This window comes from Triticum urartu, chromosome 2, assembly GCF_003073215.2.
Source record: "Triticum urartu cultivar G1812 chromosome 2, Tu2.1, whole genome shotgun sequence".
Taxonomy (NCBI): domain Eukaryota; kingdom Viridiplantae; phylum Streptophyta; class Magnoliopsida; order Poales; family Poaceae; genus Triticum; species Triticum urartu.
The window spans coordinates 303011994-303025426 of record NC_053023.1 but is presented as its reverse complement, the minus strand read 5'-3'; positions in this window follow the sequence as shown (position 1 = coordinate 303025426).

Sequence of the window (13433 nt, the reverse complement as noted above, 5' to 3'; positions counted from 1 at the left end):
CACTAGATGTGGTATTCGACACGCCGGATAATTACAGGTCCGAAGAAATTACATTCCAAGTGGCCCCGTTCAGCAGCGGATACCACGCTCTGTTAGGGCGGGAGGCGTTTACAATCTTCCAAGCCATACCCCATTACGGGTACATGAAGCTCAAAATGCCCGGGCCCAACGGAATCATCACTCTTGCTAGTGATCCGGACATAGCACTCCGCGCTGAAAATAAGACAGCTGCACTGGCCCTCGAGGCACTATCCGAAGCCCTAGAGGCCGAGGAACTAACTACGCTGTGCTCCACGGTGAACAGGGACGACGTGATACTCGATAAAAGATCCAAGTCCACCTCCTTTAAACCGACGGACGAAATAGTCAAATTCCAAGTCCATCCAATGGACCCTACAAAAACAGCTTCCATCGGGGCACAATTAAACCCTGATGTCGACGCCGCACTACGGGAGTTCCTACACGAGAACTGGGACATTTTTGCCTGGCACCCTTCAGACATGCCAGGAATCCCACGCAGGCTGGCCGAGCACAGCCTAAATATCCTAAAAGGATTCAAGCCAGTCAAGCAGGCTCTTCGGCGTTTTTTCGAACCTAAGAGACAAGCCATGGGAGAGGAACTAGCCAAGCTATTGGAGGCCGGATTCATCAGAGACATAAAACATCCGGACTAGCTAGCAAACCTGGTGATGGTACCAAAGAAGGACAAAGCCTGGCGCTTGTGCGTCGATTTTAAGGACCTTAACAAGGCCTGCCCAAAGGATCCCTTCCCCCTCCCCCGCATCGATCAAACCATCGATGCTACCGCGGGACACGATTCATTGTGTTTCCTCGACGCATACTCCGGCTACCATCAAGTTAAAATGGCAGAGCCAGACCAAGCCGCAACGGCATTCATCACACCATACGGCCCATTCTGCTTCAACACAATGCCCTTCGGGCTCAAAAACATCGGCGCAACATATCAACGCATGATTCAGACATGTCTGGCAAACTAGATCGGCAAAACAATGGAGGCATACGTAGATGACATGGTCGTCAAAACCAAGCATGTCGAATCTCTAGTAGACGACTTGAGGCTCACATTCGATAACCTCCAAACATATGACATCAAGCTCAATCCGGAAAAATGTGTTTTCAACGTACCATCCAGAAAACTCCTGGGATTCATTGTCTCCAGTAGAGGTATTGAAGCTAATCCAGCCAAAATCCGAGCGTTGTCACAGTTGGCTCCCCCAATAGACATCAAACAAATACAAAAATTGACCAGATGCGTGGCGTCTCTAAGCCGCTTTATCTCCCGCTTGGGAGAAAAGGCATTACCCCTTTATCGCCTCCTCCGGCGCACCGACCACTTCGAGTGGACGGATGCCGCCACGGCCGGACTCAACGAAATAAAAGCCATATTGGCAACAAACCCAGTCCTGGCCGCGCCAAACATTAACGAACCAATGCTATTATACATTGCGGCAACTCATCAAGTAGTAACCGCAGTGCTTGTCGTCGAGCGAGAAGTGGATGGACACAAATTCCCCCTTCAAAAGCCGGTTTACTATGTGTCCACTGTCCTTACTCCATGCAAATCACGGTACCCGCATTATCAAAAGATAGCGTACGCGGTATTTATGGCATCCCAGAAGCTGCGACACTACTTTCAAGAGTGTTCGATAACGGTAGCCTCGGAAGTACCACTTAACGATATTATAAACAACCGCGATGCGACGGGCCGGATCACCAAATGGGCCATTGAGCTCCTCCCGTTCGACATAACTTACAAGCCACGGCGAGCTATTAAGTCGCAGGTTTTGGCTGACTTCGTCGCCGAGTGGACGGAAGCCGAACTCCCTAAGGAGTACGACACATATTCAAACTGGATCATGCACTTTGACGGCTCCAAAATGTTGGCTGGTTTGGGGTCTGGCGTCATTTTAACGTCCCCAACAGGAGATACAGTTCAATACGTACTACGGATAATGTATACGGACTCCAACAACGCAGCCGAATATGAGGCCCTTCTACATGGTCTCCGGATGGCAGTATCCATGGGCATTCAATGCCTAGAGGTGCGCGGGGATTCGAACCTTGCGATATCCCAAATAAATGGAGACTTTGATGCCAAGGATCCGAAAATGGCAGCTTGTCGCAATGCCCTCCTAAAAATGTCAGCTCGGTTCGAGGGGCTCGAATTTCACCATGTGGCTCGGGAAAACAATCAGGCGGCGGATATCCTCGCCCGCATCGGCGCAAAACGCGACGTGGTCCCTCCCAACATATTTCTGGAAAGGCTCTTCAAGCCATCTATTGCATGGGAAGGGGGCACCAGTATTAACAGTCCGGACCCGGCCAAAATACCCGTGAACTCTCTGACACAATCGGAGGCTCCGCCACCGAAATAACAAATTCAGCCCACGAAATAATGGTCATTATTGCCCCGTGGACAGAACCATTCCTGGCCTACCTAACTAGACAGGAACTTCCGGAAGACCAAAATGAGGCACGCTGCATAGTGCGGCGATCCAAGGCCTACAGGGTCCATGAGGGAGAATTGTACAAGAAAAGCACTACCGGAGTCCTTCAAAGGTGCATCTCCAAAGAGGAAGGGCGGAACCTTTTGGCAAAAATTCACGCCGGACTCGGCGGTCATCACGCCGCAGCCCGGGCTCTTGTAATCAAGGCCTTCCGCACAGGATTCTATTGGCCAAAGGCCCAGGCAGATGCACAGGACTTGGTCCAACGTTGCGCCGGTTGCCAGCTCTTTGCAAATCAAAGCCACATGCCACCCACCGCCCTCCAAACAATCCCCATTACATGGACCTTCATGGTTTGGGGGCTTGACATGGTTGGACCCCTTAAAGGGGGAAACCACAAGAAAAAATACTTATTGGTCATGGTGGATAAATTCACCAAATGGATAACCGGTTAAAACAGCCGAATCCGGACCGGTGATAGATTTCATATCCGGGGTTGTACACCGTTATGGCGTACCCCACAGCATCATCACTGATAACGGCACGAACTTCACGGCCGACGAGGTAAAACTCTGGTGCAGCAAAATGGGCATCAAGCTCGATTATGGTTCAGTCTATCACCCACAAACCAATGGTCAAGTCGAACGAGCAAACGGTCTTATAATGAGCGGCATTAAACCCAGATTAGTGCGTTCCTTAACGGAGTCTGACACGCACTGGGTAGAGGAGCTCGACTCCATACTATGGGGGCTGCGGACCACGCCGAATCATAGTACCGGATATACACCGTTTTTATGGTGTACGGCACAGAGGCAGTCTTGCCCTGTGACATAATTCATGACTCACCTCGAGTGCGCATGTACGAAGAAAGAGAAGCCGAGCTCGATTGGCAGGACAGTCTGGACACCTTGGAGGAAGAGCGTGATGTAGCCAAAGCCCGTTCTACATTTTACCAGCAACAGGCTCGCGGATACCAAAGCAGAGAAGTACGGGCCAAAACTTATAACGTTGGCGAACTAGTTCTACGACTGCCGGATAAGAAAAAGAACAAGCTCGAGCCCAAATGGGAAGGTCCCTTCATTATCGACCAAGTTCTGACCGGTGGAGCGTACCGACTCTGGGATGCATCGACTAGTCGAATCGAGCCGAACCCATGGAACACAGCCAGGCTTCGAAGATTCTACGCCTAGCACCGGACTCTATGTTAGTCCCCTCCCTTTGTCCATTTTCTGCATATGCATCATCTGTCTTGTTTCCCTTTCTTTCTTTTTCTTATTATTTCTCTAGGCCTTCAAGGGTCACCTTGTGCCTCACTTGTACATTACAGATGCGCTAGCCGCACTCTCCATACATGGGGGCTTCTTTCACAGAAACTTAAATTATTTACCTGGGCCTCACGCCCAACACATGTGTTATACTTCCGCATGTACCTTTTTTCACCATTATATGCATCGATATGACTTTAAGTTTTGGCCAAGCTGGGTTGCCTGGCTCTTGTATTTATGCCCTATGTTCCTGTTAATTCGGGTAGGGCATAAGGGGAGCACCTCTGCGATTGTTACCACCGGGTCAGTCGGATGTGTACCTCAGACTGGGTGAAGCCGAAAGCTAGCGTTCTTAAGGGAATATTCGGTCGGTGAACAAAAGATGACTTTTATTTATTATCCATATTTGCCCCCAGATGCTTTTCTGCGCTTCTTATCGCAGTCCGGACATGCACTTTAGGGCATGCTTCCCAGGGAAAGGAACCCTTGATGGAACTATTCTCCCTGGAAGATGTTTCTTACTACCCATGTAATATAACATAACTAGTTGGGCACTTGTCTGATAAAGCACTAATGACCCCTACGCCTGGTCTCCACGCATGCCCCGGTTCTTACATAACCGAGAGGGTATTCGGATACACTCTGGACCGTCGGGTCCCGAGGTTGAAGCGAAAAGGTCCGCCACGACAAACGATCTACAATCCGGCTAGAAGGCATTATACATGTCACTTTAAATTACATAGTCAATTTGACTGGTTGAATTCCTCTTCAATACCATCCAATAGGCTATCTAGTCTATAGTCCTGTTGGGAATACTTTGCGGCCAATTCTACTTGGCCGTACACTAAGCTCACAGGGATCTCTTTCCCATCGGGCCCCACAAGTCCGACTTCGGCCATGTGGTTGGGGCAACCTTCGTGTACCGTGTCTGCACCATTGCCCGGGCTTCCCTGGAACCCTGACGGCAGGCCGATATCTTCCATAATCGGAAGCGCCGCCGCGCTCCCTTCAGCTTTTCTACAAGCTCTCCAAGGCCTTCGGGTATGGAGATGGATGGCCACAAGGCCTGGGCGACGCCGTGCATCACCTGCCGAACTCGTTCGTGCAGCTGTGAGAGCTCGGGAAGAAGGTCACCCATTGAACCGGGCATTTCCTCGGCAGGACGACCTGTTAGCATACCTACAGACATAACTCTGTCAGCCAGCTTCCTTGCCGAACTCTTTTTCAAAGTTCGTTCAAGCACTTACTAAATATGCCGCGTCGAAGCCGTCGATTCTCCTTAACAGAGTCCGACAGTTGGGCACGAACATCTTTTAGTTCCACGCCCAGCTTGGTGTTGGCATCTAGGAGATCATTCTTCTCCTGCCTCACCCTCGTAAGCACGCTCTCACCGGCCTTCAGCTGGCGTAGGAGCTGTTGCTTATCAGGATTTACTCCAGCGTCATCTGCAATTTTATCGTCAGATCTGCATATATGCCGCATCATATATGACACTTATCATTCGAAGGATATATTACCAGAGGGGGTCTCTCCCCCGCCGCGGCCAGTGCGGCCTGAAGTTGGGCTCTGCACTCTTCCAGCTCCTGGGACAGTTGAGTATTCTTTTCGGTAAGAACCTGCATAACAAGTGATCCTTAATTCAGTTATTCTAACTGTTTCAAGTCTCAGGGGCTACTGATATATATAATCACCAAATTTTCTCACCCGTATGTCTTTTACATACTGCTCCATGGCTCTCGCTAGACCATTTTGAGCGGCACGGAGGTACGCATCTCCCGAGTTGAAGGCATCCAATGCCTCTTGGGAGAAACAAGTGTCACGAAGAACAGTCTGGCGACGCCTGTGGTTCATGGCACTTTCCACCTCGGAATTGCTGGCGGACAGTTTGTCTGCATCCTCTGTCGGAGGAGCACCCTGCGCACGCCTCGTTCCCGCCTCCGAATCCGGCCTTAGAGCCTGGCTAGTGGAGGCGCAATTAGTAGCCTCTACGGGTATAGTCCGGCGAGCGCTCTTTTTCCTGAAAAGAAGGCATGGGCGTTAATATGCCTCTGAGAATAATGTCTTGCAATAAAGACAGCGCACCGTACCGCTGCGCCGGTGTCTCAATCCGGACTACGGGTCTTTTAAGCCTGCCTGGCCTCGCGGCCCCTTGTTGGCTGGTCGCCGTAGGCTCGGCCTTCCGCATCGAGGACCTCCCCTGCAAAACACGGATGTTATACGGCAATCAAAAACATGCAAGGACGGATCCCTTTTCGAAGTGCTAGGACTTTGGTCTCAGTCACCTGTGAGGCTGGAAGTAGCCCGGGGCAATCGGCCGTAATGGCCACCAAAGCATTGTCATTACTCGATTGGTAAAATACCCCATCGATCAGCTCCACAGATATGTCCGGATCCTCCTTGGAGGCTGGGTCAAGGGACCATCCAGGGTCCTCGGGTTGTGGAGGGGGCTGTTTATCTCCTTTACAGCCTGGCGTAGCTCCTGCGATGAAATTGCTAGACTGGATACTTAACTACGGGAATACGAAACAGATGGGCGAGAAAAAGTCTCCGCTTACCCATCTCGGAGGATTGTACATAGAAAATCCACCCTGCGGGTTGACACGAAGGAATTCCTCCTCTTCTCACTTGTACAAAGTGGATAAGATCTTTATTAGATCAGCAACCGATCCCGGCCCTTTGTGGCCATGGCGGGTGGCGTCATCCTCCCCGTTGAAATCCCACATAGGGTGGCCTCTATATTGAAGCGGTTGCACCCCCCGCATAATACATATGGCCATGACCCCGATCATGGTCAATCTGGATCGAGCTAAAAAACTTATCTGGCTCATCAGGTAAAGAACGTCCCTGTCATCTTCCTCCAGGGAGCTTCATAGATGCCAGCTCCGGTGCTTCTTCAAATGGGCGTTGTCGAACTTAGGAAGGCCGATTCTAATAGGATCCGGGAGGGAGACATCTTCTATATAAAACCATTCTGAAGGCCAGTCTTCGGACGTCTTCTTTGGGGTTCCGGACAGGTATCCGGTCCCGGCAATACGCCACACTTCGGCTCCGCCCACTTGATATGTTGACCCCTTTTGAGAACAGGGCACAAGGCAGAACAGCTTCTTCCACAGAGCGAAATGAGCCTCACAACCCAAAAACAACTTGCAAAGGGCTATGAATCCCGCGATGTGCAGCATGGAGGCAGGCGTAAGGTTGTGCAACTGGAGGCCGTAGAACTCCAGGAGCCCCCGGAGAAATGGATGAATTGGAAATCCGAGCCCTCTTACCAAATAAGGGACAAGGCATACCCGCTCTCCCTTGGAGGGATTGGGAAGGCTCTCCGCTTGCTCTCCTCCATTATAGGTGGCAAGCCCGGTTCGAACCGGGACCATGTATGCTGGGGGAAGAAATCCCTTGGTCTGAAGCATCACTAATTTGCTGTGCGGGATGGAGAATCTCTCCCAATCTCCAGGCTTGGGGCTAGGGGAGCGAGAGGAGGAGCTGCGTCGACCGGCCATGATGGAATGGATCTCTGTCAAATGTGCTCCGATGAAGGCTCACCAAGGGAGGATGGTGTGATTTGGATCTGAATCCTCGTCTTTTTAATAGGCAGCTCATTCACACAGCTAGGGGGAAAATGTAAAAACACCCTGGCTCTTCACATTCGCTCGACACGTGGAAAGTGGCCATTATTGGGCGTGGAAGCCAAGGAGTGCAACATTCACAAGAGACCAGACACTATTTCGACAGGTACACGGAATTTGGAGAGGAACCCGCCCTGCAATGCCGAAGACAATACTGCGCGCCGGACTCATCGTCATTGAAGCCTGGTTCGGGGGCTACTGAGGGAGTCCTCGATTAGGGGGTCTCCGGACAGCCGGATTATATCCTTTGGCTGGACTGTTAGACTATGAAGATACAAGATTGAACACTTCGTCTCATGTCCGAATGGGACTCTACTTGGCGTGGAAGGCAAGCTAGGCAATACGGATATGTATATCTCCTCCTTTGTAACCGACCTTGTGTAACCCTAACCCTCTCTGGTGTCTATATAAACCGAAGGGTTTTAGTCCATAGGACAACAACCATAACATACAATCATACCATAGGCTAGCTTCTAGGGTTTAGCCTCTTTGATCTCGTGGTAGATCTACTCTTGTACTACCCATATCATCAATATCAATCAAGCAGGACGTAGGGTTTTACCTCCATCAAGAGGGCCCGAACCTAGGTAAAACATTGTGTCCCCTGCCTCCTGTTACCATCCGGCCTAGACACACAGTTCGGGACCCCCTACCCGAGATCCGCAGGTTTTGACACAGACAGCAAGCGTTTCCAACACCAAGGAATGGTTGAGTTGAAGTTCATTTCATTGCTTGTTATTTGTTGTGTGGTGAAAACTTTAGTATTTATAATGTATCCTCGTTGTCGATGTGGGTTGATCACCTGTTGTATGTAATAAAATAATATGCCTGTGATAAACTTACTAAATTTATGAATGGCTTTCGAGTCGCTTCTCTGAGTGAGTGGTGCGACGAGGCAAAAAATATTTCTCGAATACATAATTGTGCGTGCATTGCAATAGGTTATCGGATGAGGCCAATCAACAATAGTAGTACACTATTTGTACTAGCTTCACATGCTTCGCGCGTTGGGCGGGTGTTTTTACTGTAGCCATATGTTAATGTGTTCGTTGTACGTAACCAGGACCTCGAATCCTCGATACTAGTACTATATAATAGGAGTAAGTAGTAGGAGTAGTAGGGTGGCATGGGCCAGAACAAGCATTCACGTCCAGGAGTACGGCACACGCCACCACCACGACATCCATCTGACACCATATTATTTCTTGGAGTCCGTGCTAGAGCAATCTCTTCAACCTCGTCGTTTCTCTAACTTTAGCCATCGCGCGGTGGGCGAGGTGGGGTTTGCCGATAGTCGGTTTCCTTAACTGCGGTCCCACTTGTAAGGCCAACTCCAACACACGACCCCAAACGGACCTCCATTTTGCATGAACTCCAATGATAATTTTGACTAGAAAAGCAAGACCAAAGAAAACAAGAAACACAAGAATACATTTTACTACTCCTGTAAGTTGGATTAGTGCCTTCTCGATGCATTCATTGTAGATCTGCGGAGGCTCGATCTTGTGTGCTTCTTTCTTCTTCGAGTGTAAAGAAGTAGATGTTGCTTCCTCGCATCTAGTCTCATGTCTAGCCTCTATTCTGGTAGGAGTATCAACAAGTGCACTAATATCATCTCTAGCCTCTGTGCTAGCTAAAAGTGATAGAACATCTACTAAATTGCGCTCTATCAATATATGGATGTACTCTTCTTCCCAATACAAAAACTTGCATCCATTCTACTCCCTCCGTTGCACAATACATGCCTTCTATTTGTCAAAATATATATGTATCTAGACATGTTTTAGTACATAGGTACATCCATTTTTGGACAAATGGAAGTCAAGTATTTTGGAACAGAGGGAGTACACAATAAAAAATTTAAGTTAGCACAACTAGTCTAATCCGAGAGCACAACCGAAGATTTGGTCGGGTTCTTCCTCCTTTTGCCGACACGTGGGACATCCAGCATCCAGGTCGTGTCATGAAAGAAAATAGAGTGGTAGTTGAAGCCACGAGATGTGCATCTTGGGTTAAAATGTAAATAGAATCTTACTACTCTTGAGTAACTCCAAAAGCGGCCACCGAAGATCTTTATTGGATTTGTTTTTCATCACCAGCACGTCGAGGTGAAAGATGTGCAGGTTCAGTGGGTCCTCTTGCGTTTTCCCTGACATGTGGGGCCGCATGTGAGCAAATAGATGATGGGCTCCGTGCGTCCGCTGGCTGGCTGAGAAGAGAGATAGAGGAGGGTTGAGCACGGACTGCAGGAAATTTTTTCTACGTACCTCGATATAGGCTCGATATAGTGGGGTGGCAAGGGCCATAACTAGCATTCACGTCTAGCAGTACAGCACACGCCACCCACACGAGTCCCATCCGACACCAATTTTCTTGGAGTCCATGCTACAGCCATCTCTTCTCCCTCCTGTTTTCTCAGCCATCACGCCGTGGGCGGGTGGGGGTGTGCCGATAGTCAGTTTGCTCAACTGCGGTCCCACTTGTAAGTGAAAATGCAACACCGCACGCATTCCCGCATGAGCGGCGTGCCGGACCAACTGTGTGGGGGTGCGACGCGAACACGGCAGGCTTTTCCTTTTGAACTCGTAACTTGTAAAATTTGGTTCTGCTCCATGGCGCGACTGATAGATAGAAAATAACGATTTTGCCTAGAGTAATGAGAAGTTTGGTTCTGGCGCCGTTCATGCATGGAGTACGTACGAAAATTATGAAGTTGATGTGAAAGGTAAGATAATTACTGTAGTATCATATATTACTACATGGATTTGACAGAAAGATAAAAATACATACGGATCCATCAACGACATCCTCACGCCCTAGTGTGCCAGGTCACCAACCGACGTGTGAGGAGCAGCAGCGTTGGCGGCGAGCTCAACGTGCTTCTGAACAGTGCCGTCCAAGGTTGCCCTGCGGTCCAAGAAGGCCAGCGTTCTATCGTCCTCCTCTTGCATGTGGTAGTCCTTGTGGACGATTTGCGCATAGACGTGGGTGATTATGTCGATGGTGTCTTGCTGCGCCAGGCGCTGCGCGGCGAGCGTGACCTCGAGGTGGACATTCTCTGGCGCGACGGCGGGCAGACGCAGGGCCACCAGTGCGTCGAAGAGGTTGTCACCATAGTGGCCGTTGAGGGTGGCGGGCATCGCAGAGCCTGGGCGCGTCGGCTGGAGGCTTACGTCAAAGTCGTCTGCAAGCTTCTTGACGACGGTGAACTTGTCGAGGAAACCGATGAGGACCTCGTCGAACAAGGAGACGAAGTTGTCATCCAAGCGGCCCCTCACCCTGGCGGCCTCAAGCAATACTACCTGGAGACGTTCCTCGGTCCCGGGCCGCAGGCCGGCATCGTGGACCATCTGGCACAGCCGGCTGATGCTCGCGCTCATCGCCTCCATGGGTCTAGCTTAGCTTCTAGTCAACTGATCTTGCGATTCGAGTGATCACTCTTGCCCTTGGTTAGCGTGCGTAGGTGCGTAGGATTTCGTACTACTCATTGGCCCTCTACTGCACCTGCCTTTGGCTGTATGATAGGTGGGCTAGCCACCCCCTGGGCCCACGTGTCATTCACCCAAAGGCAGTTGCCGTACGTCAATGAAGCTGTGTCCCCCTCCGTGCCGGTGCAGTATAGTCATCTCATCGGACCTCTAGTTGGGGCCAAATGAGAGAAGTTTGATCTTTACTGGTTTATTGGTCCCCTTTGCATTTTGCACCAAGTTTTGACCTTTGATTTAACTAATAAAATGTTAATGCATGTAAACAAAAATGTTGTGTAAGTCACCTTACGAAAACCAAATAATCCCAAAATACTTAGGCACGGTGCATTAACTCCCTTCTTGTTTCTTATTTCGTGGCATATCAACCAATGAGAGATGTGGGCTGTGCATGCTTTCAATGACTTGAGACTACCAAACATGACATGAAGTGTTTTGTTCATTGCATGCAATACTATTAGTACTCTAGTTAGCAAAAAAACATTAAGTTCTCTCGCCGATAGGAATAAAACACCATTTATTTTTTTACAGAGGGAGTAGTACATTTTTTGTGACATGCATTACTAGATATTGCTAGTCAAATACTAAAATCCAGATGGACGTGGTAGTACTCCTAAATCCAGACTGTGGTGCTACTAGTACTAGTAGTAGTACTACCAATGTAGTAGTAGGAGTACTAGCACTGTACTACCCGTTGGTCAAATTATTACGTGCTGCTCCTCACAGTGAAGTGACAAGACCCTGCGCTGGAGATGACACCTGAGTATAGGCGCCGTGTTCGGCATACCATAGTCAGCCTCACCGTCTGCAGTCACTATCATCATGGCTGTAGAGCTAGCCTGCTTACAAGTAGCCATGTTCGACATAATTTCCCGTGCGTAGATGCCCGTGCATTGCACGGAACACCAAGATTGGGGGTGGACGGCTCCGGCAGCGGCCATCGCGCCAGATTTTTCCATGGCCTTCTAGATGTGGTGGGGAGGAGATAAGGCTGATTGTGAGAGACAAGGAGTTGTTTGTAAATAGGGAACAAGTGCGGGCATCTTTTTGCAAAAATGGAGAAGCTTGGTTTGTATGCGTCAGATCTAGATCCGACGGGTATTGGTGAAAGATGGGAGGCACAACATCATCACCAACTCAGGGCCTATTTGATTCACAGGATTTTGAAAACGCAGGAATAGGACGGCAATATTACAAGTTTCAAACTGATATTACAAATGTTAGGATTAATGCTGCACCTACGAAGAGGGAATTACTAGGAAGTTTACGTAAGAACTTTCGTTACTTTAGGTGGATGCAGCATTATCGTACAAACTAAAATCCACCGCCCTGACAAGTCACTAATGGGAAAATTAAGTTTTCGAGTCTCTGGCCACTTGATGTTTCAAAAACAAATTCAGCTTCTGCGGAGACTTTTTCATTTAGGCTTAGACGCTTGCGGTGATCAGCACGCCATTCATTGTTGCGCCAAAGAATGCCAAACCTCGTTACCTTGAGCACACTTGCCTCCAGAACAAAGAACCTGGCCAATTTAATCTCAGATGTGCTGCCTCGGTAGTCGATCAAATCAATTTCTGTAAGATGGAGATCAAGGCATTCGATGAGATTGTTATAGTGCAGCACATTTTTCACTTTCGGGTATTTTTTTATCTGCAAAAGAAGAGAATATATTAGGGCAGCTGGCTGCATAAGATTGCCGTGTCATCAAGAGGTACCAATATCATTCGCTCATACGATAGGGTTGGCTGGCTAGTGATATTTTTTTCACTCTCTCTCTCTCTCTATCTCTCTCTTTCTATTTCCTCTCATTTAAGTAGGAGCACGTGAAGAGCTTGGGAATTTGTTGCCTTCCACTATGTGGCCGATGCCATATTTCGCAAAAGTATGCCACATAATACGCATCAATGTCAAATCAAAAGATTTTGGCACCACTCTCGCGATGTGAGAGAGTTGGCACCGCTGTGCACACAGACCCACATGTATAAACAAATCAATCAAACCAACTACATCAGCCTCTCACTCTCCCAAACAAGTGTTTTTTATTGCCTCAGTCCTCTCTCTCTCTCTCCCACGCAGTGTTTTTTCATTGCGTGAGTTAATTTGGCACCGGAGCAAAGTAGGTGATCCAGATTGGGGCACCAAGTGAGCAATGGAGGGGCATCGATGCCAAATGCATCACAAGTGAATTTGGCACATGTTTTGGCCTACATAGCCCACTTTTGTACTCCCTCCGTCCCAAAATTCTTGTCTTAAATTTGTCTAAATGCGGATGTATCTAGTTACATTTTAGTGTTAGATACATCTGTATCTAAAAAATGTAAGACAAGAATTTTGGGACGGAGGGAATACTACCTCGTATTTAGTATAAAATTTTGACCATAGATTTACCTAAGAAAATGCCAATGCATGTCACTAAAAATTACACCATTTGAAATTATGTTCAAATACGAATCCAACGATATAGTTCTTAGTGACATGCATTAACATTTTGTCAGTTAAATCTATGGTCAAATTTTGATACTACAAAATTGGAAGAGTAAACCAGGACGGAGGTAGTACTTTCTCTTAGGGTAACCATAGAGTTACTGG